Source organism: Chlamydotis macqueenii, chromosome 11, assembly GCF_036417535.1.
Source record: "Chlamydotis macqueenii isolate bChlMac1 chromosome 11, bChlMac1.mat, whole genome shotgun sequence".
Lineage (NCBI taxonomy): Eukaryota > Metazoa > Chordata > Aves > Otidiformes > Otididae > Chlamydotis > Chlamydotis macqueenii.
In genome coordinates, this window is record NC_141566.1 from 9,865,451 (window position 1) to 9,871,450 (window position 6,000).

Here is a 6,000-nt window from a genome sequence, read left to right on the forward strand (position 1 = left end):
AGCTGCTTATAGCAAGAAGGAAATGCAAGGTAGAGTTATTCCCTGGCTGAGAAATACGGCAGTCTTCTTCCATGGGAAAGATGCGGGTCCAGAAACTAGTGGCTTGGTGCTGCCTGGTTTAAAATTTAAATTTTTCAGCCACAAACTCTGGGTCTCCTTACAAATCACTTTGTTGCTGGGAGGATTTTCAATTATATGAAAGCTTCCTATAATACACCACTGCTGTTCCAGTACAGTCCTTAATCCTGTTCCTACTGAATTTACATGGACAGGATTGCGTCAAAAGGGTGCAACTGGCTTATAATATCTTTGATGAGTGTATTTCATCATTTCTCAATAAGAAAGAAGATAATGGGCTGATATTTTTAGAAGAGTTGTCCCTACCACCTGAATTTTCCTTTTATACTTAGCATGCCTTAGAGTGAAAAGTGAAGGGTAACAAATAACCATGAGCAACAATAACAATATGTGCTTTACAATTCTATAACTGTTTCCATCTGGATCTCTCAGAATTCTAAATACTAGCTGGTGGAATCTATTGAGTTGCAAAAAAAAATGCATACCTCCTTTTTGCAAAGAAGAGAGTAATTCTGTAATTAATATGACTCATCTGTATGACTTACAGAGAACTGGTTTAAGTTACTTTTTAAAAAAATTTAAATTTAATTTAAAATTTAATTAATTTAATTTAAGTTACTTTTTTTTAAATTTAAATTTAATTTAAAATTTCTCAGTTTGAGATTCTTGCTATAGAAGGAAATGAATGATACGCATTTTTGTGCATTTACCAAATTTACGTTCTACTTCTGTATAAATTTCCATGGGGAAATGCTTATCTTCCTTACAGTTTTTGTGGATAAGCCCACAATTATGCAATTACTGCATGGATTAATTGCCCTATTTTATCAGTTGATATCTGAATATGTTATTTTAGTGGAGCCAGTGTAAATGAGTAAGAGAGGGAGTTATTGCCGTTTTATTTATTTTATAGAGGAGAGGAGTGTAGAGATGTATAAACTGGGAGACAAGAAGGGCTCACCTACAGCAAGAGTACAGCCCACATTGTCTTTCTGTCTCCTTAGTACAAAACAGAAGAGTAAAATATGCATCTTTATTATTCCAGAGAGCAAGTAATAAAAAAGAATGATTATTTACTTGCTATAGAAAGTAATATCCATGGCTTTCCAAATGAAGATTAATGGTGTTGAATCTGTAAGTAAGATGTTAAAAAGCCTAGTCAGGAAAGTCTTTGTTTTATGCATTGTATTACACGTTTTGTCAGTATGTGGATGGAAGCAGGCCTGTTTGGGGATGGGGGTCTAGACATGTCCAGCTACTTGATCATTTATCTTTCCTTTGCTTCTGCAAAAGGGGTGACTAAAGTCACACAGTGCAAACTGGGATGGCTGCAGGGGCACCTTTTCCCTTACGTGAGCGTCTTAGAAAGGCTGCAGCAGCTACTGAGGCTTGAGTTTCACCTTGGGAGCTGGGACGGAGGCCTCAGGGGATCATGAGGATTGTGTGTTCTTCCCCAGTTGAGTGCTCCTTAATTGCCTGAGGCACTGTTTGTCTGGACAAATGCGATTGGTGACAAAATACTGAAAAAAAAAGAGATAAATCACCAAATTCTATAAACTCACATGACTTGTCTGGGTAACAATAGTTCTTCAAATTTGCACTGCTTAAGTAAAGTGGGCATTTCGGCATCTTCTAGAACTGCTCAGAGCTTTAGAAATGAATGAGCATTAGCTGCTTAAAAATACTTTGTATTTCTTTTATGACAAGAGGTAATTTACGATTCAGCTCAACACTTAGACACCAGTAAGCCTTTGAAAACGCTACCTTTTCCTCCCAAGCATTTTCATTTACAAAAGGACATGAAAAAAGATGGAGTGATTTGTCTCAGTGAATAATAGCAAAGTGAGGTCCCTCTCTATAAGCAGCAACTGTTACGATAGCAGATCAGAAAGCCACAGCTGGCTAAGCAGAATAATTTTAAACACCTTGCTAGATACTCACAGCAACTGCATATGGGTGGCACTGTCTCAGAGTGATCACCATGAAGATTTGCAGCACTTGGTGGAATCTCTTGCTCACTCACTATTCAGTACAAAACCACTCCCAGTGCCCTCATAGTAGTAACTCCTAGGCATCGTCCTAATGACTTTCTCTCTTTCCTGTACTTCCCTTAAATCCAGTTGAATACATGAGATGCATGAGTATCTTTGCTACTCTTAAGACTGCTGGGTCTTTCTCGTTGTGTAAATAGATCCAAATATGGCCTTTAATAGCTAGGGAGGATATAATTTTCCAGCTGTTGTGACATGTGGTGCCACTGAAGGATTTATCTGCTAGAAGACCTTATTTGTGTTTAGGGCACTTGTGTTTTAAAAGGACTACAAATCTCAAGTTACATGTCTGAAAAAGCTCTATTGTCTGTAAGGAGCTAAGGAAGGAGATGAGGACCCATATCTTAGGTATCTACGTGATAGGTAAGATAGATAGCTAAGTGTTGCTCAAAAGGTATTTTTCACAGGAGAAATCTGGGCATAGGCACAGGAAGTTAGGTCAGCATTATCTGAGCTGACTATCTTCAAGAAGGGAGGTGGATGGAGGAGATTTAAGGCTCAGAGAGCACTGAGAATTTGCAGCTGTGGGCATGAAGGAAAGAGGTGCATACCACTAACTGTATGCCCTTCTCATAAAAATGATTTTATATGAGAGAACATTTCTTTCATCTTTCTTTTGATTCTTTTTTTCTCTTGACAAGAATTTCACCTTGCCTTTAAAGCATGGACAATTCATTTGTTTCTGCAAGAAGCTTGAAGATCTGTATGGATGTGACTTGAAAATAAAAACTGCTTTGGAAGTTTTGTCCATTTCCTGTTCAATAAGACTTTCAGCTCTTATTTCAACTTCAGGAGAAGACTTAACTAACTCACAAAGGCATAAATAGTGTGCAGACAATGACAATTTGTGGAGGTGGGAATCAACTTGTGTGGGGCTGATTTCTTCTGTTAACTATAAAAAGAACACTGATGATTAAGCTACAAGACATTTCATGCTTAGGTAGCTACTGTTAAATTATATGAATCCCACGATTGACAAAATCAAACAGCAAAAAAAATAACATTTATTATAGAGAACCATCTGTGGAAGCAATAGTGCTTACAGTTCATCTCTTAAAGGACCCTCTCCTATCATTGCTGGAGTCTAAATCTCTTGCTGCACTGGACTAGAGAGTACAGTACTGCCCTGTTTGGTATAGAGATCATCATTTCTCTACATTAGAAGAGCAAACCAGTGCACAGTTTTCAAGAACAAGTCAAGCACTGATTGCAAGGGAGCAGCTTTGCTTAAAAGCTGTGTGACCCACTTTATTCCAAGGGCAGAGAGAGTCCACTGTTCTTTCTGTCATCTGTGCTATCAGAAAGCGCTTGGAGCCAGGGTCAGTTAATAAAGAAGGCAGGTCTCTTCTGTTTTTTGACTTTTGAGGTCATCAGAGTCCCATCTCCCTTGGTTTCCTGTTCAGGATGGTCCTGTTCATATATTTGGGACAGATGAATATTTATCTCAGTCTAGAAATGCAGGGCTGGTTCTGTGGTATTCCCCATCTTTTCTACATACACCCTCTCCATTAAAAACATGTTGATTTCTGAACATAGAATCACACAATGGTTTGTGTTGGAAGAGACCTTTAAAGGTCATCTAATCCAACCTCCCTGCAAGGAGCAGGGACATCTCCAACCAGATCAGGTTGCTCAGAGCCCCATCCAACCTGCCCTTGAACGTTTCCAGGGCTGGGGCATCCACCATCTCTCTGGGCAACTTGTGCCACTGTTCCACCACCCTCAGTTTAAGAAGTTTTTCCCCGATGTCTAGTCTAAATCTACCTCCATCTAGACTGAAACCATGACCCCTTGCCCTATCACAACAGGCCTTGCTAAAATATTTCTCCTCATCTCTCTTATAAGCCCCCTTGAGGTACTGGAAGGCCACTATAAGATCTCCCCAGAGCCTCCTCTTCTCCAGGCTGAACACGCCAAACTGTCTCAGTCTCTATGACTGTTCATCATAGAGGAGACAAAACCCATTGGAATACAGTACCATGTGTTGGAGAAATAACAGAGGAGGAGAGCTAATATTTAAAGTAGTTGTTCCCAATGTTTGCCGTGTCATGGGAAACAGTACTTAGCTAATAACATGGTATTGCAACACGTTTGCCTTCACAGGTTGGGGACTGCATTCAGAATAAAGTCTGTTCATCCGGTAGAACTTCACCCCATGCCTCCTCCCATGATCTTTAAATTCAGTGTCAAAGTGGGAAAGTGGGAGTCTTATTTGTTTGGCCAGTCAGGTCCCTGAAAGAAGGCAGTGCCAGATTTTGCCGTCCATGTTTATATGTACCCTATGCACAATGTGACTGATTTCAGTGAGTAAATTCAGAGTAAAACTCAAACTCAGTATGAGTAATGATGAAAAAACCTTTGGAAACTTTGGGAGACCTCTGATCTGTGCTTTTCTGGTGGCAGCAGTATCTGTTGTCACAGAGCTGCAACACGTGCATTCAAGGGACCGTACTATGGGATGCCCGTTTGTATCTTAGCGGCTCCACCACTGGATCCCTGTTTGACTTCCAACACCAAGTGCTCCCTCTTATATAACCATTTTAATATTTATCTTCCTCTGTTCCCTTGTTGAGACATCTTACTTATTTTATCTTTTCTTTAATAATAATGACAGCTTATTCAGTGCCATGAGATGAGGAGGGTCAGGGCAGACTCCTAGGACTCTCGAGGAGAGTCTGTGCTGTTCATACTTTTCCAGTCAGCTGAAACACAGAACACTCCAGACTGAATCCCTTAGCCCTGGGATTTCTACCAGCCTATCAGATTTCTTAGAAAATTAGCCAAGTTAAAGAGAATGCAGACAGCTTTGGATGGGTAGACATCAGCCCAGTGCAGCTGGCTGAATGTGTATGCCCTGCAAGCAGTTCTTGGGGAAGCAAAAAGGCCAGGTGCCCACTGTCTGGTTTGGTTATGCCAAAGCCCACCAAAGCCTGACTGTGCAATGTCAATATGTGCAATATGTGCAATGTGGGATGGCATGTCATGCTGGCGGAGCTGTCTCTATGTCTGAGTGAGAGGGTCCCTCCTAGAAGGGCAGGGCTCTCCTTCTTGGAGACCTCGTCTTTGGGGCTGTGCTTTTGTGTCTCTGTTGCACTTCCACTTCTCTTCCTTATTTCCCCTTTCCAGAAGCAGCCGGGCCCTTAACTCAGCCTGACTGCTCAGCCCAGAGGCAGCAAAATTCAATTTCTCAATTCAATTAATTCAATTAATAAGCAAAATTCAACAGATCAGACAACTAGCATTGCAATCAACGTTGCAATCCATGTTGCTAACTGGAGTTACTTCAGCTAAGGGTATAGCCCCTGTTATTTCCACATTCATATTTTATTAAAATGGAAGAAACGGTTATGGGTATTATTAAATGGGAATCTCATATAATGGTAAGTGTTCTGGAAAGATGCTGGCAAGGCTTGCAAAGTTTTGTTAATTTTGCTCAAAACTTTCACAGCTTTCAGTGTGGTTTTTTCACAAAGCTAAACTTAGAGGATTAGCACTGCTCTCCTCATGGTATTCTGTTTACCAAGGGAATGTTGGTCAAAGGGAGAAAAGTGGACAACTTCAGACTCTTCATGTCAGTGCTACTTACAGAACAAATATCCATTGGCAGAGTAAGAGCCTGAAGAAGAAGAAAAGAAGCTTTCTACCTATTGTGCAATAAATCAAAAGGTTCCAGTGTATTTCTTTGAGTGTTAGCAAAACTGCTTAATCTAGGATTTCAAAGGGTGATCAAAACTATTTTCAATTATTCCTGACTTGCACTTGTATCATTCCAGACTGAGCTCAGTCTTTTTCCCTAGTACGTTCATTTATTCAAAGGCAACAGAAAGAAGAGAAAGAAGTGAATTTCAATGCTCAGAATCCCAATGTGTGG